Below are 22449 nucleotides of genomic sequence, written 5' to 3'. Positions count from 1 at the left end.
AATTCCTACACGAATTTTCAAACCTTAGTGAACAAAAATAATGGAAAAATATGAATTGAAATGGTCATTCATGGTCGGGTGGAACGCATTATTTGCTTTTTATAACATTCTTATGGGAAAAATCCATTTAGGTTACGAATTTTTTAGGTTACGAATTTTTTAGGTTACGAAAACAGGTTCTGGAACGGATTAAATTCGTAACTCAAGGTATTACTGTATATATATATACACACGTATATATATATATATATATATATATATATATATATATATATATATATATATATATATATATATATATATATATATATATACAGGCAGTCACCGGGTTACGACGGGGGTTCCGTTCTTGAGAGCGTCGTAAGCCGAAAATCGTCGTAAGCCGGAACGACGCTTGGAAATATGTCTTAACTAATAAAAAGTTATAAAAAACCTTACTTGTAATCCTTTGGTTACACTAATTGTTGTTTTCCTGTAGTTTTAGTACAACCTGGTTATTTTATAAAAGAATGCTGGTTCTTAAGGTAAAAAACTATTGTAATCCCCCCTCTTGTTTGACACTACAGTCTTGAAGTTTTATGTACAACCTGGAGTGATTTTGCAAAATCTGAGGGCTACAATTAAGAACAGCTGATTACTATTTACGAATATCATATAGACTAATTAAAGTAAATGTATCTTTAAATAGGCTTATATATTAGTATCAACAAAACATTTCCTGCCATGAGTCAGAGGCCGTTTAATGAAACGAACACTTCTCTGTCCTATCTGTTCAGAAAATAAACGTTACGTCAATCCCCGAGACCATTGTTGCCAAAGCGTCTCTCTCTCTCTCTCTCTCTCTCTCTCTCTCTCTCTCTCTCTCTCTCTCTCTGATCAAATTACATTGGAAACTTGACATACGATTGCCCTAATATACGAATGTTTTGAGATATAACAGAAAATTTGCGAAAATACAAGCTTTGATATACAACGAAATATTTGAGATACGATTTTGCGATGAGTGTTAGTTGTATAGGCGACCGATAAATGGCGTTCAGTCTGTTTGTTTGTTGGTGCTGCATGTTAACACGTCGTTGTTTAGTTCGTTGTATTGCGCCTATTTTTCGTGTTATTTTGTCTATTTTATTATTAACCATGGGTCTCAAAGCTAAAGACAAAGCAGGTGATAAGAAAAAACCCAAGAAAATGATTTCGATGGAAGCAAACATGAAATTATAGCAAAGCATGAACGTGGCGTTCGTATCGTCGATTTGGCAAACGAGTATGGTCGAAATCCTTCTACAATATCCACGATCATCAAGCAGAAGGAAGCTATAAAAACCCCCGAGACCATTGTTGCCAAAGCGTCTCTCTCTCTCTCTCTCTCTCTCTCTCTCTCTCTCTGATCAAATTACGTACTGGATAATGTCTCTCTTTGGATACTTCGATTTTGCCAAATATTGAGGGTCTACAAGAACAGTTGATTACTATTTACGTATCATATAGACTAATTAAGTAAACGTATCTTTAAATAGGCTTATATTATTAGTATCAACAAAACATTTACTGGCATGAGTCAGAGGCCGTTTAAACGAAACGAACACTTCTCTGTCCTTAACTCGGAGCGTCGGAAGAAGCCTCTCTCTCTCTCTCTCTCTCTCTCTCTCTCTCTCTCTCTCTCGTCTCTCTCTCTCCTCTCTCTCTCTCTCTCTCTCTGATCAAATTACTGGATAATGTCTCTCTTTGGATACTTGGAATTTGCGTTGTAATCTAACCAGAAACTTCGTTTTGTTATTATTACTGGAAACAAGCAATGATTTTTTCATTATTTGCGCTTTTGGACTGTTATATGTAAACTAGTATGTATTCATTCGCTCAAGGAAACTAGTTCCGCATATGAGGCGTCACTAAAAAAATAAAAAACATAGAAAAATACAACATAAAAAGTGTCGAAAAATCACATTCATAATCTCAAACCGTTTAACGAAACGAACACTTCTCTGTCCTTAACTCGGAGCTGTCGGAAGACGCCTCTCTCTCTCTCTCTCCTCTCTCTTCTCTCTCTGATCAAATTACTAGATAATGTCTCTCTTTGGTGGATACTTGGAATTTGCGTTGTAATCTAAGCAGAAACTTCGTTTTGTTATTATTACTGGAAACAAAGCAATGATTTTTTCATTATTTGCGCTTTTGGACTGTTATATGTAAACTAGTATGATTCATTCGCTCGGAAAAAAAACTAGTTCCGCATATGAGGCGTCCACTAAAAAACATAGAAAAATACAACAAAAAATAAAAAGTGTCGAAAATCATCATAATCTCAAAATTTTTGTTGTAATCTAACCAGAAAACTTATTTTTATTAATATACTGTGCTAAATATAAAGGATTTTTATCATAGTATGCGTTTTTAAAAGCGTCGTTAACTCGGAGCGTCGGAAGCGTCAGCGTCGTAACCTCGGAACAAGCGTCGTAACCCAGGACGGATTTTTCCATTGAATATTTAAAGAAAAAGCGTCGTAACCTCGGAACGTCGTAAGCCGGAACTGTCGTAACCCGGGGACCGCCTGTATATATATATATATATATATATATATATATATATATACGAAAATCGTCGTAAGCCGGAACGACGTTCTTGAAAACATGTCCACAGGGAAAATTTCACTAATTTGCAATTTTTCTTAGGGCTGTATCTCTAAAATTATCACTAATTTACTTTTTTCATGTGCAACACTGTGATGCATTCACAAATTACTGTATATTTTCATTAAAATACAAGAGAGAGAGAGAGAGAGAGAGAGAGAGAGAGAGAGAGATTACATAAAACCATTAAATTCGTTGACCATTGTATGGTATAGTTAAGCTCCGAGTGTCACTGGAGTTATGAGGTAGGGAAATGATACAGAAAAAGACAAAGGGAAAAGAATTTTCTTTTGAAATTAGTTATCGTATTATTACTACTTCTATTATTATTATTATTATTATTATTATTATTTTAAAATATAATAAGCACGTGCATCTACCATAAAATTCTCTCATCTCAGTAAGAAAGAGGAATTATCCTTACAAAGTGAAATGGAAAGGTCATTTTCATCTCTTTAAAATACAACCATTATGAATTTTGTAATTAAAATTTATTATTATTATTATTATTATTATTATTAAATAACTGCAATTTATCAATAAACATTTTACATACTAGTACCATAAAATTCTTTCATCTCGGTAAAAGAGAGAGAGAGAGAGAGAGAGAGTGTGTTTACCTCTCTCTGTTCTCTCAAAAAAATACTTATACGCTTCCAGCAAAAGAGAGGGAGGGAGTTACCACTATGACATATTATTATCTTGGTGTGGCAAGAGAGAGAGAGAAGAGAGATGAGAGAGAGAGAGAGAGAGAGAGAGAGAGAGAGAGAGTTAACCTTAATTAAAAGTGACATGGATAGATTAGTACATTGTATTTCTTTAAAATATTATCACATATGAATTTTGTAATTACAGTTATTATTATTATTATTATCATTATATTATTATTATTGAAAGTATTAAAAACAAATAGTACAAGTTCTAAAAAATCTCGAGTCTCAGTAAATAGAGAGAGAGAGAGAGAGAGCGAGAGAGAGAGAGAGAGAGAGAGAGAGAGAGAGAGAGAGAGAGAGAGAGAGAGAGAGGGGGGGGGGGGGGGTAATTTCATGAGCACTTCCCCCTCCTGGCTGTCACAGAACTTGACATATCTGACAGTTTTAGTACCTGGATCTCGAGAAAAATGTTACTGGAGGAAGACTAGGATTTCCTTCATTCTTCCATAATTTTTAAATATAAGCTAAAATCTTACTAATTCACTATGGTATTTTCTTTAATGAATTTATATTATTGCTGTATAAATTAAATATTAATATTGAAAATAGTAAATCATTTATTATCATACAAAAAAAAAACATACCTCTTTGTAGTAGTAGAGAGAGAGAGAGAGAGAGAGAGTGAGAGAGAGAGAGAGAGAGAGAGAATTATTATTTTATTATGTGATATCATTTCAACTTATTAAACTTAACTAATACAGTATTAATCAAAATTAATATTTGAAAATGAGTAAATCATTTTTGTATTATAAAAATGTATTAGTCATGAAAATAAACATCAAAATACACTAATTAGTGATTATTTTCGTCGGAAAACTACAGAGAGAGAGAGAGAGAGAGAGAGAGAGAGAGAGAGAGAGAGAGAGAGAGAGAGAGAGAGAAAGAGAGAAAAACTATGGTTTTTATATCCAAGTCTAAGTAGAGTATAAATGGATTCTTTAAGTGAAATAATGTTTCAATGATATTTTGCTGTTTTGTATTAAAGGATATGAATACTGTTTGAGAATGCGTTCTTATCCTTGACTATGGTTACCATACAGTTTAATAGCGTAAATTAATTTATGCGCCCAGCGCTCAGAAACTAGTTCTGCGTATGAGGTATCGTTAAAAGGCATAAAAAACCGTCGTAACCTTGGAATTTGCGTTGTAATCTAACCAGAAACTTAATTTTGTTAATTATTGTATACTGGAAACAAGCAATGATTTTTTCATTATTTGCGCTTTTGACTGTTATAAACTGCGCATCCCAAGCTAGTGTATTCATTCGCTCGGAAACTAGTTCCGCATATGAGGCGTCACTAAAAAAATTAAAAAAATACGACATAAAAAGTGTCGAAAATCATCATAACTCAAAATTTTTGTTGTAATCTAACCAAAAACTTATTTTTATTATATACTGTGCTAAACTATAAAGGATTCTTATCATAGTATGTGTTTTTAAAAGCGTCGTTAACTCGGAGCGTCGGAAGCGTCAGCATCGTAACCTCAGAACAAGTGTCGTAACCCAGGGCGGATTTTTCAATGAATATTTAAGAAAAAGCGTCGTAACCTCGGAACGTCGTAAGCCGGACCCGTCGTAACCCGGGGACCGCCTGTATATGTTATGTATATGTATATATATATATATATATATATATATATATATATATATATATATATATATATATATATATATATATACAACGGCGGTCCCCGGGTTACGACGGTTCCGACTTACGACGTTCCGAGGTTACGACGCTTTTTCTTAAATATTCAATGGAAATTCCGTCCTGGGTACGACGCTTGTTCCGAGGTTACGACGCTGACGCTTCCGACGCTCGAGTTAACGACGCTTTTAAAACACGCATGCTATGATAAAAATCCTTTATAGTTTAGCACGTATATAATAAAAATATGTTTTTGGTTACATTACAACAAAAATTTTGAGGTTATGATGATTTTTGACACTTTTTTTTTTTTCTCTATTTTTTTAATTTTTTTAGTGACGCCGCATATGCGGAACTAGTTTGCCGGAGCGAATGAATACACTAGCTTGGGATGCGCAGCTTAAAACAATCCAAAAGCGCAAATATAATGAAAAATCATTGCTCGTTTCCAGTACATAATTAAAATAACTAAGTTTCTGGTTAGATTACAACACAAATTCCAAGGTTACGACGTTTTGTTATGCTTTTTAAACGATACCTCATATGCAGAACTAGTTTTTGAGCGGAGGTGCATAAATTAATTAACGCTATTAAACTGTATGGTAATTGACCGAACAACGACCTCGACGGTCGAGGACGCCAAGCGTAACAATACGAAAGGACGCCACTTCAATCGCGTGTCTGCCTGAAGTTCAGTCGGTTGTGTGCTAAGACGTTGCTGAAATTCCTTGCCATTTCGCAAATTTACAATGGCTCCTAAATGCCAAAGTACTTCCTCCGATGATAGTTCATCCAAGAAGAGGAAGGTCATCACGATGGAGGTCAAATATGACGTGATAAAGCGTTAGGAGAGGGAGAAACTAACACCGAAATAGGCCGTTCTTTAGGCTTGAGCAGGACCACGGTGGTAACATTGTGAAGGACAAGGAACGTATTCTGAAGCATGTTAAGGATGCTGCACCGATGAAGTCAACGGTGATAAACGAGAAGCAACGTAGCCAGAGCATTGTTGAAATGGAGAAATTGCTCATGATCTGGCTGGAGGACCAGAACCAGCGACGTGTTCCGGTGAGCTTAAGTGTGATCCAGGAGAAGGCTAGAGCGCTGCATGAGGCAGTAGTGAAAAAAGTTTGGCGAAGGCAGTGCTGGTGGTGAATTTTCGCGAGTAGAGGTTGGTTTAACCGTTTTAAGGCTCGTGCAAATTTGCATAATGTGAAGCTGCAAGGTGAACTGGGCTAGTGCTGATAGCGAAGCAGCAGAAAGTTTTCCAGGTGGTTTGGGCTGAGATAATTAAGGATGGTGGTTACACGGCTGACCAAGTCTTTAATGTGGATGAGACTGGATTATTTTGGAAAAGAATGCCAAATCGAAGTACCTTTCCAAGGAGGAGAAGTCAGCACCTGGCCATAAAGCTGGAAAGGAGCGACTGACTTTGCTGTTTGGGGCCAATGCAAGTGGTGATTTGAAACTGAAGCCCTTGCTGGTGTATTTGGCCGAGAATCCCAGGGCTTTCAAGGGCATTTTCAAGAGTCAATCTCCCAGTGATTTGGAAATCAAACAAGAAGGCTTGGGTTACCTTAATGGTCTCGAAGATTGGTTCAATGACCATTTCGTGCCAGCAGTGGAGCGGTATTTGACTTCGAAGGGTCTGCCTTTTAAGGCCCTCTTAGTCCTGGACAATGCCCCTGGTCACCCTTCAAATTGAGCGACATGCATCCTAATGTGAAGGTGGTGTACCTCCACCCAATACCACATCGCTGATACAGCCAATGGACCAGGGAGTAATAGCTAATTTCAAGGCTTACTACCTTAGAAGGACCATACGTTTTGCTTTGAGGGCCATAGAAGCTAACAAGGAGTTGACACTGAAGCAATTCTGGAAGGGCTACAACATGCTGATGCAGTGAAAAAATATTGCAAGTGCTTGGGACGAGGTGAAGACGACCACTTTAAATGGGGCCTGGAAGAAACTGTATCCACAGTTTGTGCACAGTTTTGAAGGCTTTGACCAGGCAGAAGACGTCGAGACTGTGACGAGGAAGATCGTAGGGCTAAGCAAGAGGCTGAAACTAGATCTTGAACCTGATGATGTAACAGAGCTGCTGGCTTCCCATGGAGAGAATTGTCTGCAGAGGACTTACTTGAACTTGAACAACAAATGATTGAGGAAGAGGAGGCGGCACCAGAGCCAAAACCCAGGTCATTAAACTGTGAAAGGCTTGTCAGAGGGTTTTATACTCATCTGGAGAGAGCCTTGGCTTCTTTGAGGCAGAAGACCTAACGTTTCTAGGTTTGACAAAATCAAGAGAGGAATCATGGATTTGGACTGACTTTCTACAAGGAGACCTGAAGGAGAAGCAGACGAAGAGTGTGCAGTCCAGGCTTGACACTTTCTTTCATCAAGTCTCCAGTACCACCACCTCCCACTCCTAGTCCTGGGTAAGGAATTCTGAACTGTTTTACTAATTTACGTGTTTATCATAGTGTACATATTAAATGTGTTAATTTTTTTAATGTAACAACTAAATGTAAGAGTAAATTGTAACTTCATTAATTTTCATCATTTGTAATTTTATTGCAGAAGTGGTGACAGTTCCAGATCCCCCTGTACTACCTGTGACAGTTCCAGATCTCCCTGTACTACCTGTGACAGTTCCAGATCTCCCTGTACTACCTGTGACAGTTCCAGATCCCCCTGTACCTGGACCCTCTGTATCAGCCCGCCCACCTGTACGTGTACAATCAGGTAAGCAATTTCATTTTTCTCATTTTCATGTTGGAAATTGTTTACACCCTACATACATACCGTACACTAACTTACATAGTGGTACAATGTGTTTGATGTTGCATAACCTTATTATTTTTTTTTTTTTTTCATTTCAGACCCCTTTGATAGTGACAGTGACCCAGATGACCCTGAGCCTTTCCATGGGTTTTGATACCTCGCCCTATACATCAGGTAAGGAATCCTTAACAAATTTGTATAAAATGTTTTATAAAGTGCTAATAGAAATTTTATTAAAGTGTACATATGCTACAATTACATCCACCTTATAATATATTTATGTACCCTATCATTCTTTCCAGATCTAGATGTTCCCATCATCAGTTGATACGAGTATCACCTCTCCAAGAGCCCAAATCAGTTGATACGAGTAGTATCACCTCTCCCATTCCTTCAGGTAAAAGAATTCTTCATTTTTTATATTGAACATACGTATTACACACTACATATGTCAAACAGTAATAACATGTGCAGTAGTTTACAGTAGTAGTAACTATCATTTTATATATTTTTTATCATTCCATTCCAGACTCCCAAGCACCTGCCCATCCCACTCCATAGCCCAGCCACCCACTCTCATGTACCATATGGCCATCCCAGTAAGCAAGCCAACCACTAGAATTTGGTAAGGACATTTTTTATTAATTGTGTTTTATTATTACATATGTAATAACCATGTTATGTATGTAACATACATACTATATAATCATATGTACTATTACATTATCATTCCAGACTGGCATGCACCTGTGACTTACATAAACCAGACTCTACATAGCCTACATGTCTTCATTTTGCTGAAGGTAAGGAATTCTCAGTTGTGTTTAATGTTTGCATACGTACAATAAATTTTGTACACCTAAGTGGTTACATACTGTCCTTTAATATTAATTATTCTTCATTCCAGACTGCCCCATCATCCTAGCCTGTTATCTGTGATAAAGCACACTGAAGTTAGGTTTGGAATGCATCCTTATCATGAATGCTCTACACCTCCACCTCCATCTCACAACCTAGGTAACAGCTTTTGAGACTCACTAAAAGTTTGTAAGTTATGTAAGGAATTTCTAAATTAAGTTTTATACTACATGTTATATGTGATATTAAACCCACTGTATGGTGCATATTACTATATGTAACTTACTCTGCATAGAGACTTACTGACAAAATTATTTTTTGTACATTCCAGAGTTCCCTGAATGATGTAGGCTATGGGCCACATAAGACTTTGTCCATCCAGGGTTACATTGAACGACACTTTAAACTAAAAGTAAGGAATTAATTAACATACATTAACTCTTTTAGTACTCTTGATATATCTACAGTAATTAACATATTGCATTCACAAACTTTCTGTAGTATATTTTGTACACTAATTTTGTTACTTTTTCCTTCCAGAACCAACATTTTTCACACAACTCCAGGTTGTTACTAACAAATTACTACTACAAGTGTCATCAAGGGATAACTACAAGTAGAAGCACCATTTTTGGATGGAAAAAACCCTTCAGGAAAGTATACGTATCACATGTAACATGTAGTGTAACAAAGTATGAACAGTAAGGTTTTTACATACAGTAGTATTACATACGTACATAACTTTTTTTTACAGGAATTTCCAACCAAGTTTGATTATGTACATACATGTTATAAACCACTGTACGTATGGTTACTGTATGTAAATTACTAACATACATAACATGACTTAACTTTGATACTTTTTTGGTACATTCCAGAAAACCAGGACCCCCTCCATGATGCAGGCCTATGGGGCCACATAAAACTTTGTCCAGGGTTACTACTAACATAAAGGTAAGGAATTATACATAGTAGTAAACATACATTAAGTAAGTTTTATACGTACATACTAAAAAAAAAGTGACCAAGATCTCTCACATGGGATAAGTGATCAAGGTCCCTCATGGAATTACGTACATACTGTACACTCCCTGCTGAACAGGGGGTGTAGACCAATCATTTACTATGCATACCAGTTGATATTAAACCACTGTATGGTGCATATTACTGTATGTAACTTACTATGCATAGAGTACTTACTGACAAAATTATTTTTTGTACATTCCAGAACCCCCTGAATGATGTAGGCTATGGGGCCACATAAGACTTTGTGCATCCAGGGTTACATAGCACGACAACTTTAAACTAAAGGTAAGGAATTAATTAACATACATTAACTAAGTTTTATACATGTTATATATGTGATATTAAACCACTGTATGGTGCATATTACTGTATGTTTACTATGCATAGAGTACTTACTGACATACTAATTATTTTTTGTACATTCCAGAACCCCCTGAATGATGTAGGCTATGGGGCCACATAAGACTTTGTGCATCCAGGGTTACATAGCATGACAACTTTAAACTAAAAGTAAGGAATTAATTTCACATACATTAACTTTTTACTCTTGATATAACTCAAAGTAAGGAATTATAAACTAAAAGTAAGGAATTAATTAATATACATTAACTCTTTTACTCTTGATATCTATAATTTACATATTGCATTCAGGACTTTGTGTAGTATTTTGTATACTAATTGTGTTATACTTTTACCTTCCAGAGCTACCAGACTGGGATTTTAGTGTACTCCAGGATCTACCAAAGGATTACTACATACATACTACGTAGTGTACAGTGCATAATATAGTGTTTAGTGTATAATCTAACCTAAGGATTAAGTGTAGTACATTGTGCTTTATAGTGTCACAAGAGTTTTAATAAAGAATTATACCTTCAAGAACCATCCTTGCCATTGAAATAACCACACTACACATCATGCAAATACTTGCATGTCACACAGGTAAGGTCTCTCTAACTTTTTCTTAGTTTAAGGCATATTTCCAAGTGTCGTTCCGGCTTACGACGATTTTCGGCTTACGACGCGCCTCAAGAACGGAACCCCTGTCGTAACCCGGGGACTGCCTGTATATATATAAGGGATTTTGACGTAGGAAAAATCTATTTCTGGGTGATTGGCTCGTGTCGCCCTATGAAAGTATCCTTAATATCATTCTTTCTAGGCAATATTAATCTAAAATTACCAGAGAAAAACAAAATTAAGAAAATGTCAGTAAAACTGACTCGCTAATCTAACCAAAAACTTATTTTTATTAATATACGTACTGTGCTAAACTATAAAGGATTCTTATCATAGTATGTGTTTTTTAAAAGCGTCGTTAACTCGGAGCGTCGGAAGCGTCAGCATCGTAACCTCAGAACAAGTGTCGTAACCCAGGGCGGATTTTTCAATGAATATTTAAGAAAAAGCGTCGTAACCTCGGAACGTCGTAAGCCGGACCCGTCGTAACCCGGGGACCGCCTGTATATGTATGTATATATATATATATATAGATATATATATCATATATATATATATATATATATATATATATATATAAGCAATAAAGGCAAAAGCCATGAAGGAAAGTGAAATAAAGGAGTACTGCAAGGCCTTTCGACTCAATATCCTTTACTTTGCAGACAGACAATTATATGCATTTAAGTTTACAAGGAAAGGTCATATATATGACAGATAGGGATTATAAAGGAAAATATGTACATAGAATCCAACCCACTTGAAGAATTAATAAACTCCCCAAAATGGGGTATCAATTTAAGAGGTTTACAAAAGGTTAAGTCCAACTGCTCAGAAGCAGGGACAAGACAATTCAGAGATTATACAGGGCAGTAACTGACCACATATAAAATTTCATTTTGGATAAACAATAAACCTATTTTGCAAGGTAACTTACATATAACACAAATAAAGTATCATTAAGGTAACTAAGCAATTAAGTCTGTGATTTTATTTTTAAGATCATTCTTAAAATGACAAATTTTCTAAAAAATTTGTATTTTTCATAGCTACAAACCTGAGGTCTTAACAATGGGATAATTTCTAGCGCCTAGCTGGATCCGGTTAAAAAGCAGATGCAAGTATGGAATCTTGTGACATCTGGCAACACATGCGTAGCTCGGGTGAGGATTGGTCAAGGACGATGACGCTACACCAGTCTTTCCCAACTCAGGATGACTTAACAAAAAGAGGGGCAGCTATGGACGGGCAGTGTAACTTTAAGACCTCAGGTTTGTAGCTATGAAAAATACAAATTGTCTTAGAAAATTTGTCATTTGTTCTTACACGAACAAACCTTCGGTCTTAACAATAGGATAGACTCATACTTGGAGGGAGGTATAAGGCATCGTAGACCAGCTGGGGGCCTACCCACCAGTCCAGCTCTCAAAAGGAATGGTTTTTGGAGAGGGACTGAAGCCCGTTGAGAAGCTAGATAAATTGATATCCAACCGCTAAGAACTGAGTGACGTACAATGATACATGGGATAACCATTGTATAGGGAACCAAAGAGAAATTTTGACTGTCCAGTAACAAACCAAGACACCAGGGTTTGTATTACTACCAACCCCTCCTTGTCAAGGAGTGGAGCATATGCTACCAAATAGCAGGTAAGATATTTGTATACTGCATGACCACACAATCAGTATGACTACCTTACTCACCTGTATCAGACCAGTCCAGCGAATTACGTGTCTATTTCTTAAACTGCCCCAAAGGAAGAAGGAAAGGTACAAGAGAAAGGAGACCAGCCAACTCACTCATTCTCATATCCATACAATCATCTTAGGTAAGATACAAAGGGCAACCATGAGTTACACAACCTGTTGGGCAGCCACCACAGGACTCAGGGAAAACGTGTCCGGAGATCTGTGGGCAACATCCTTAAGACAGGAGGAGGTGAACGTGGACTGGCGTAACCAAGTACCAGCGCTCAGCACTCTATGTACAGCCAAGTTCTTTTGAAAGCCAGAGAGGGACCAATACCTCTAACGTCATGCGTTCTAACAAAAAGCCTGCGGTAGCCTGGTCTAAGGTGCCGAGTCCTTTTAAGATAGCAACGCAGGGACCGGACAGGGCACAACAAAAGCTCTTAAGCATCACCACCCACAAAGTCTGTCAGTGATGGAATGGAAATGAAGTGAACCTGTCATCATGCACAGAGGGATTTTGGGTCTTGGCCACGAATTCTGGGACAAATTCGAAGGACATCGACTCCCAACCCCTGGTATGCTTCACCTCATAGCTCAGACCGTGGAGCTCTCCTACCCTCTTGGAAGATGCCAAAGCCAGATGGAAAACTGTCTTGAGCGTCAGGTTCCCGTCAGATGAGCGACACAAGGGCTCATATGGACTCCAAATGAAGCTCTTAAGAACCAAGGAAACATCCCATGTCGGAAGCTTGAGCTCTTTAGGAGAACTCGACTGCTCAAACCCCTTCACTAGCAAGAAAAGTTCCCAGGAAGAGGAGACGTTGATACCCTTAAGGCGTAACACCAAACTCAGGGCCGCCTGTAGCCTCTAATGCCAGAAACGGACAAACGTTTTTCATCTCTGAGGAAGGTTAAAAAGTCTGCTATTCGCTGAATAGAGGTCACGAGTGGAGAAAAACCCCGTTTACGACACCAATCACAGTAGATCCCCCATTTGCCTTGGTAAACCGCGGAGGTCGACTTTCTAAGACTGCTGGATATATGCCCAGCTGTTCTCTGAGAAAAGCCTCTCGCTTGGAGGAGATACTTGATAGCCTCCAACCGTGAAGAGACAGGGATTCTACTGACTGGTGGAACCTTTCCGCATGGGGCTGACACAGGAGATGTCACCATGGGGGAATCTCCCTCGGAACTCTGACAACAACGACAGCAGATCTGGGAACCATTCCGCCTGAGGCCACAGAGAGGCTACCAAAGTCATCCTGAGACCCTGTGAACTTATCCGCCTGTTGAGAACCTGACGGATCAAACAAAACGGAGGGAAGGCATACACCTCCAGGTTGTCCCAGGGATGTTGGAATGCGCCCTCTGCCAATGCTAAAGGATCTGGAACCACTGAACAGAACACCTCCAGCTTCCTGTTGAAGCGTGTCGCAAAAAGGTCCAGCATGGGTCTCCCCCAAATCTGGAAAAGCTTGTCTGCCACCACTTGATGAAGGGACCACTCTGTGCCTAGGATCTGATCCCGGCGACTGAGTTTGTCTGCGACCACAATCCGTTTCCCTGGGATATACCTGGCTGAGAGCTCTACCGAATTGCTGACCGCCCACTGGTGAAGCTCAACGGTCAAGGCATGAAGTTAACGTGAAACCAGGTCTCCCTGTTTGTTCACATAGGCTACCACCGTGGTGTTGTCCGACATGAGAATGACAGAATGACCCTCTACCTTCCCCCAAAACTCCTTCAGACCCAGGAAAGCCACCTTCAACTCCAAGACGTTGATATGTTGCTGCTTGTCCTCCAAACTCCAAACGCCTGAAGCGATGAGGCCGCCTAAATAAGCACCCCAACCTGCTAGGGAGGCGTCTGAGAACAGAAGGAAGTCCAGCGGAAGAGAACGCAGAGGGACACCCTTCAACAGATTCTGGTTGTCCAACCACCAACGAAGGTCTTCTCTCACTTCCAGAGACAGAGGAACCATTAACAGGGGAGAGTCCCCTGCCAGAGACCAGAATTCTCCGTCTCCATGCAGAGACTGAAGATGAAGACGCCCTCAAGAGACCAGCTTCCCCAGGGAAGACAACACTCCCAGAAGAACCTGCCACTGATGAGCTGACTGATGTGACTCTGACAGGAAGTTGCGCGCCACTGCCCGCATCTTCTCCAGTCTTTGATCCGACGGGAAAACTTTTGCCACTATTGTATCGATGACCATGCCCAGGTAGAGAATCCTTTGAGTGGGTACGAGGTTCGACTTTTCCTGCTTGACTAACATGCCCAGTTCCAAGCAGAACCGAAGTAGACGATCCCTGTCCTGCAGCAGCTTCTCCCTGGAAACTGCCAAGACTAACCAATCATCGAGGTACCTCAGCAAACGGATCCCCTGAGCATGGGCCCAACTTGACACGAGAGAGAAGACCCTTGTGAACACTTGAGGGGCTGTCGTCAGCCCGAAACACAAGACTGAACTCGAAGACCTTGTCCCCAAGAGAGAAGCGAAGGGACTTCCTGGACGTGGGATGAACAGGGATTTGGAAGTATGCGTCCCTTAAGTCTATTGACAGTATGAGTGATTCAAGGTGGATAAGTCGATCACAGGCCTCCATCCTCCCAATGCTTTGGACACCAAGATGTGACTGTAAAACCCCAGGGACGGACGCACTACTTCCTCTATTGCATCCTTGTCCAGCATTTTCTGCACTTCCTCCCGAAGAGCCAAGAACTTCAGAGAATCTGGAGGATATACCTACCTGGGCTGCGGCTTGTCCGACAGAGGAGGAGAGAAGTCGAATGGCAGGAGGTATCCCACCTGAAGGACATCTACCACCCACTTCTCCGCCCCATAACTCTGCCACTTGGCCCAATGGCCCGCCAGGCAACCCCCCACCCGTGGCGCAGGAGAGGGAGAGGCGCCTAACCTACCGACGGCCCCCTTTAGCTCTGCCCTTGGGCCCCTTCTTGGCTTAAAGGAACGAGAGCAAAAGGGGCATTGATCTTCTGACTTAGGCTGTGTTGAACAGGAAGGCCCGGCCGAACTCGAGGTCCTCGACAGCCTACCAGGCGACGATCTCCTTGACTGCTGCTGGACAGGGGGAGGAGGAGGAGCCGGACGTCTCCGAGGATGAGACTCTGACTTAGACATGGCCTGGTGCACCAGTCTGTCTTTGGTGTCAGCCCGGCGCCGGTCTATTGCATTCTCGAGCTCTGTCCAAGGAAACAAAAATTGGGACTCCAACAGATCTCCATTCCTCAATGCCAGCAAGGACTCAGTGTTGAGCGATCTCTCCATCCTAGACAAAGCCGCGTCCCTTCTAATCAGAAGATTAGCCCATAAATTAGCACTGAGGTGAGCCAAATATGAAAACGCCTTGCCCCCCGACTGCAACAGACTGGCAAGCGAGGAGGCACTCACCAACCCTTCCGGGGACCTGTCGGAGGCTGTCTTGGCAATAACCACAAACCAGAAGTCCAGCCAAGAAACTGTCTGCAACATGGAGGCCACCGTAGATTCCAATGCTGAGGCATCTTGCGGAGACAAGGACAGAGCCACCGACCTCACCTGTTCCAAAGTCAATCCCGGCTTCAGCTGAATGAGGTCTGGGTTAAAATGGAGTGACAACAAAAAAGCAGAGCTCGTAGCATAGTACTTCCTATGTCTCATGAGAGGCGGGGGTAGTAGTTTGGTAGAGCCCCTAGAGTGAAGCGAACCATCCCGGTCCGAAACAGAGGCGTTAACCTTCTGCAAGACCGACTGAATGTGCCCCGACAAAGGAAGTTGAAGAGAGGATTTGGGGTCCTGAGTAGCTCCCACCAAGGCTTCCAAGCAAGGAGTGTAAGACGACCGAGCCTGAGTCCTACTTTCCAAATTGTTAAACCCACGAATGAGATCAACAACTTCCGAAAAGGAAGACAAAAACTCTTGCGTGTCTCACTCCTCCTGCTCCAGCAACAGAGACCGACGACAAGAAGGATGTGTAAGCTCCTCAAGGCACCTTCCCCACCAAAATTAACGGAAGGGTTAGCAGCCAAACAACCCGAAACCCAAATAACCTGTCTGGGCTGGGTCCATACTTCGGCTTCCAAGACGAACCCACTATAACACTAGGAACATCATTTACCTCTACAGATGACTCAACATGTCCATGAATGGTCACGGGCGTGGCGGACGTACGTAAGTGAGATGGGGGGGAACCCGAACACTCAAGATCGAAGGAGAATCCCCTAGAGTCGAACTCTTGGAAGCACCCAGTGAGAGAGGCAGGCAAACACTCCTGCTGCACCAACTCTGCTCTCACTACCTTCGACCTCTTGACAGGCGCCTTGAGATCCTTACGGCAATGAATAGGCCTTGGAGAAGAAGGAGCACTTACATCACATGCACGGGCAGGGGAGGTTGCAACACGCTCGCGATGAGCATGGACAGGGTGGGGGGTGGGGGTGTGGGGGGGGAGACACGCCTGAGATTCAAGGCAGAGGACGAAGCATCCCCTGCAGATCGCACACGGGAAGGAGCACAACACTGCCCGAAACAACAGCACTCTCGGGAACACGTCCACGTTGTTCCTCCCTCAAAGGCAAAGGAAGGGCAAAGTCCTCAGCCTTCCAACGCTTGATACGCTGACGGGGCGTAGAGGGGGAAGAGAGAGAGGAAGACAGAAGTGGTTTCTTATGCGCACTCTTCTCAGGAGGCAGGGACGAAGCAACACGTTTCCTACCAGTCCTCCCAACCGATAAGGCAGCCAACTTCACATCCAATACAGAGTCCAACCTCTGAAGCACTGCCTGGCATATGACCTCAGACTGATGTGGCAGAGAAGGCTCCGATGACAAGGAAGGGAGATGTAGCGAACTGGTGACGTCACAGCTTCCCCTCGGTGCAAGGGGGAATCAGATGCCACTGGCGGAGGAATACACAAAGACGGATCCCGTGACGTCATAATCGGGGGACCCCCAAGCCCAAGCGTCTTCCAAATCGCCGCCATTTTGGATGCCTCTGACTCTGGAAGAGAAGAAACTGATGAAAAAGCCTCACCCTTCTTGGGAATCAAATAAACTCCCGAGGAAGAAGGGGCTACATTACAAACATTAGCCTGGTGGACTCCTGATACTTCCATAGATGAATCAATGGAAGAAAAGGAAGGAGACGCAGGGACAACGCTACTATGGGGGTTGACTACTGCAGGATCTTGCCATAAAACAACCTCCACTGCTCCTTAGGCCATGCCCGGCATTCCGTGCAAGGATTCGTGATAGTATAAAGATTGGAACGACACCTACCGCATGTTATGTGAGGGTCAGTCGCTGCCGAAGCCAGCAAATGAGAACACAGAAAACCTGGAACTCGGGGCACATACTCTGACGCTGAGAAGGAGCAGAAGAAGCCATAAAATCAGCCAAACACACACACGCAGTAAACACAAGCGAAATGGGCAATGAACCGGAAAAAGGCCAAGAGAGGTTAACATGACTGTCGCCCAGGCGGTCAAAAGAAAGACTGGAGTAGCGGCATCGTCCTTGACCATTCCCCACCCGAGCTACGCATGTGTTGCCAGATATCACAAGATTCCTTGCTTTCATCTGCTTTTTAACCAGATCCAGCTAGGTGCTAGAAATTATCCTGTTGTTAAGACCGAAGGTTTGTTCGCGTATGAACAACATGTTACTTATACAAGAGTCAAGGTAATACAAGACAGAGCTAATACTAAAATTACAATCGGAAGTAAGTTGCAGAATAGGAGATTCTAAAAGATTTGGTGACAAGACATCTTTTGATCTTGCAATTACTGAACTGCCGTTCCAGTTTATTCTGTGATCGTTTTCACTTGAATGAATATTGCATTGGATGCTTGCCAGTTTTGATAGAATACTTATGCTGTTTAATCCTTACTTCTAAATCCTTGCTAGACCGGCCTTTATAAAATTATATAAACTGGAATGGCAGTTCAGTAATTGCAAAATCGAAAGATTTCTTGTCACAAAATCTTTTAGAATCTCCTATTATACAACTTACTTCCACTTAAATATATAGTTAAGTAAATTATTTTTGCTGGACAATAAAGAAAATGGTGGGTATAATGCAATACAGGCAAGATCATTCGAGAAATATACCAAAATAATGATAAATTCCCTGTATCTTGTCTATATTTTTACTTTCATCCCTGAGGGACTTGTACTAAACATGGTATCCTGCGAAGCTTCTACCATGGTTAGTACCTACCACTCAAGGATTAAATTAAAAACAAACAAAATGCCTCAAATATCTCACTATCTTGATAGTTTTCTTACATCCTCTCATGATATGCACCCTTTTCTATACCATTTAGCCAAAAGAATTATATTTGTAGGATATCTTTGTGAGGCCTTCTTTAGTTATTAGTAGGATATCTCTGTGATCTTTACTTTTACACCATACATTTACTTTAATCTGAATAAAAACTGTTGATGGGATTAAAGAACTTGAATTTCCCTTGGTATGTTTTCCCAATCCAGATATTCACTTTCCCATTGTAATCACCTGAATTGTAGAAAATGCCCCTGGGTATTAGTTAGGTCTACTAATTCTAAAAGGCCTCATTTACTAACAAAATGAATGTCAGAAATGGTCAGAACACACATTACAACACGGAAAATTATAATTTTCAAGTTGAAAATGCTTTGATGGGTTACAGTAAAATGATAGAACGTACTAGGGTAAAGCACCACTGTGCGCCCAGGTGACCACCTGTACGGTTGCACGACCACTTTCCCAAAAAATAACTTCAGCACTGCCAGTAACCTGAATTAAACATCAGTCACAAGCCAACCTCCATGGAAACAACACCTCGAGACCTCTACTTTCCGCTTGAAGTGTTTTCTCCCAATTTAGAAATTAAGGCCATAATTTCCAATTAAAAGTTAATGAAAGTTAGTCATGCGCAGTGGTAATTTACCTCCATGACGCTTTCAAAATTTTTACTTGAAACACCTAACATATAGAAGATTGACACCATCTCAATGTTTGTGGAGTCACTTGTGTAAACAAACTTCCCATTTCCTGTGCTAAATCTGCATACCTCTTGTACGCATAGATGCTAGGACACTTTCTTCACAACAATCTTAAATGATGAGGGTGTTTATGCTTGCAACCAGGGAAACCTGGCGATTGTTCAGGAAGAAGAACACGCTAGATAACATTTAAATAATTAGTTAAACAACAGAATAAGGTTATGAATTGCATAAATTTATTACATATTAATGATAACTAATTTGAAAATACAGGCAGTCCCCAGCTTACGACAGGTTTGGCTTACGGCGTTCCAAGGTTACAACGCTTTTCAATTATATTTATCAGAAATTATTTCCAGTTTTACGACACGTGTTCCAGGGTTACGACGCCTACAACGCTGATCTGGCAGAAGAGATATGACTCCAAAAATGCAAAATAATCAATATTTGAAAGTTTTTTGGATGAAAAATGCAATAAGAATGCAGTTTACATAGTTTTTAATCTACCCAAAGCATTAAAAGTAAGCTTTTCTTATGATTTTTGACATTGTTCCAGCTTACGATGATTTTCAGCTTACAACGCATTTCAAGAATGGAACCTCCGTCGTAACCAGGACTGCCTGTATTTGTTGTTGTAAAAGTAACCAGATTCCTGACACAAATTTCATCGGTTTTGCTATGAACATTAGCTACAATGTGTTGTTCATGCTTTCCTATTTTTTTTATCACTATTGCCAATTGGTTTGTGTTTACCCTTCAAACTTGGGATAAGACTTACACAAAACTGTGGAAATATGTGAATAGAGCAATTTTATCATTATTGCATTACTATGACATCTAGTATTCATGGAAACAGTTTGTAAAGGCATCAGCGTATGTGTCAAGTTCCATTAAATTGGCAATGATGACTTGCCATTCCTAGCATGCATTAAAGGTTACATTTGTTTTAGCCATATAATTATTAAAAATTAAAAACAAATTACGTATTTCAGCCAAACAATTATTAAAAATAAAAAAAGTCAAAATAGTAATATAGACTTAAATACGCTAACAAAAAGGGACAAATTTTTTCTCATAAACAATTCACTAAACCAGATGTACATGGCTGAAAAATTATTCCCGCCATGGCTTTGCTGTAAACAAACTCATGTATTTAAAGTGGAATTTGGAGTGAATTAAGAACAAAATGTGTATAATTATAATAAAATAAGCCCTGTGGAGTTTCAGTTATGATGGCAGTAAGAATAAAACCACCGACTACAAGGTAAAAATGCACTTCAGTTCAAAACATGACCCCGGGAATAAGACGTCTCATACTTTCACTATAGTATAGGCAACAAAATGTTGTGTTATTGTGCTCATTACAACTACAATCTTGAGTAATATCAATAAAAGTTACATATATATGCAAATATTGTTCAAATAAGCGCTGGGAAGGACGTGGCTGCGATTGTAAAACCAAATTGCATGCACAACCATACCACACCATATACTAGATTTAAAAACTGCTTTGAACACAAATTTTACAAAGACTTCACATGCTTATTTAGCTACTTCGTATGGTGGTTTCATATATCTCATTTCGTTGACAAAACATCAATCTTTTGAATGGTATGCTTAAATACAGAATTGTATTGTTGTTTCACCAATTAAATATAGTGAAAAAGTGGTCTTTTTTGGATCAATGGTCGCAGAGCAGTGTTTTACCCTATATAAGCTAAGGGGGGGGGGGGGGAGTCAGTCAGCCTACTCTAAAAACTTCTAATCTACACAAACTTGCTTATAAAATTAATATCAGAATCAATGTATGGTTACCTAGGCTAGTTGGTGCCGAGGTAGTATATCCCAGATACTTGCCTACAATGCATTAACACTACTAGGCTAGTACCTAGTTAGGTAACTCCAATTGAAAAATTACACAAAATACCTAAAAGATGTTCAGCGTGCCGTAATTTACCCGAAAAAGTAACAGCTTAAATTACCAACTTATGCTAATCTGCCAATCAACAATTATCGTCTGTGGAACGTAACTTTTTCTAGTAGGTAGGGTAAAAAACCGCACGGTACAAGGGTGGACCATGTACGATCAACGTGAACAACCCATAAAAAGTAAAATTATAACGCGTCCTGACATCAGGAGATGGGCATCAGTCGCGACTTGTGTTGGTGAAAGAAAACGGAGCTAAAGACCTCTACTCCGGTGTCAGGAGCGCTTATATAATGTACTTTTCTTGGGGTGTACACATTGATCGTGCATGGTCACCCCTGTACCATGCGGTTTTTTACCCTAATATAGGCTAGGTACCTAGTATAGTTGACGTGAACGGTGGCATTCGGCACCGGCCTCCCGTCGCTCTGCTCTAACTCTATTAGCCAAACACTAGCTATAGGCCTAGTAAAGTGGTCCGTGGAATTCTTATGATTGCTTGTGGATAATTTTGAGCCTATGTCTATGTCTAGCCTCCTGCGCCCATCTGGTTCGGTAACTAGCTAGGGTAGATCTACCAGTTTAGTAGTAGATACCTAGTTACCTAATACTAGCTAGGTATAAAGCTACCCCCTAGGTAGTACCTAGTACCTAGCCTAGGTACTACCTAGCTAGGTAGTAGGTAGTACTACCTTATGTGCGAGATGGGAACCATGTAACTACCTACCTAGGTCCTAGGTAGCCTAGTAGGTACCATTCGCATGGTACTAACGTAAAAACATGAGCAAACGACGGAAAATATCAGAAATATAAAAATAATGACCAGCGGGTAGTAGTAGTAGTAGTAGGTGGGATATGCCTTTGAAACGGCTCCCTTGCTTCTTTATTCCTCCTTTGTTTGTGCTTGTTTGAGCTTCTTCTCTCTGAAATACCACATTTCTTTTATAAAAACTTTCCTATTCTCCATTTCCTCCCTCAGTAGAACTACCAATAAGAGTATATTTGCTACTAATTCCTCTTTGTTTTCTTGATATGATTGCTGCATAAAGTTATATCTATTTCTAATTTCATTGTATGCTGGACAGTAAGAGTAGAAATGTCTAAATTTTCATTTTGTTCCTCACAGTATAACATTTTTGTTCTTCTCCTTTTATTCTATTTCTATCATTTAATCCTAGTATAACCTAGTCTGGGCCCTCTGATCAGCATGTTTTTTTTCAGTGTTGTCATACCA

At 40.2% G+C, this 22449-nt stretch overlaps 1 protein-coding gene and 1 long non-coding RNA gene across 3 annotated transcripts in view; one reads left to right on the top strand and one right to left on the bottom strand.

Annotated features, from left to right (window-relative positions):
- The window catches only part of LOC135207862 (uncharacterized), a 45917-nt gene extending 23845 nt beyond the window's left edge, over positions 1-22072 (bottom strand). Inside the window, exon 1 of one of the 2 annotated variants that reach the window (XM_064239738.1) lies at positions 21943-22072. The gene's annotated coding sequence lies outside the window, so the exon portion shown is untranslated. Of the gene's footprint in view, positions 1-19356; positions 19379-21942 lie in introns of those variants that run through there. The other variant, XM_064239739.1, reaches the window with a different exon arrangement.
- Positions 9819-10501, top strand: LOC135207640 (uncharacterized). Its single transcript, XR_010313009.1, has 3 exons — positions 9819-9940; positions 10083-10165; positions 10358-10501. It is a non-coding gene; the product is annotated as an uncharacterized LOC135207640 (long non-coding RNA).
- Positions 22073-22449: the final 377 nt, after the last annotated feature.

This window comes from Macrobrachium nipponense, chromosome 34, assembly GCF_015104395.2.
Source record: "Macrobrachium nipponense isolate FS-2020 chromosome 34, ASM1510439v2, whole genome shotgun sequence".
Lineage (NCBI taxonomy): Eukaryota > Metazoa > Arthropoda > Malacostraca > Decapoda > Palaemonidae > Macrobrachium > Macrobrachium nipponense.
Note: the sequence above shows the minus strand (reverse complement) of the source record. Positions and strands in the feature narration are given on the sequence as shown.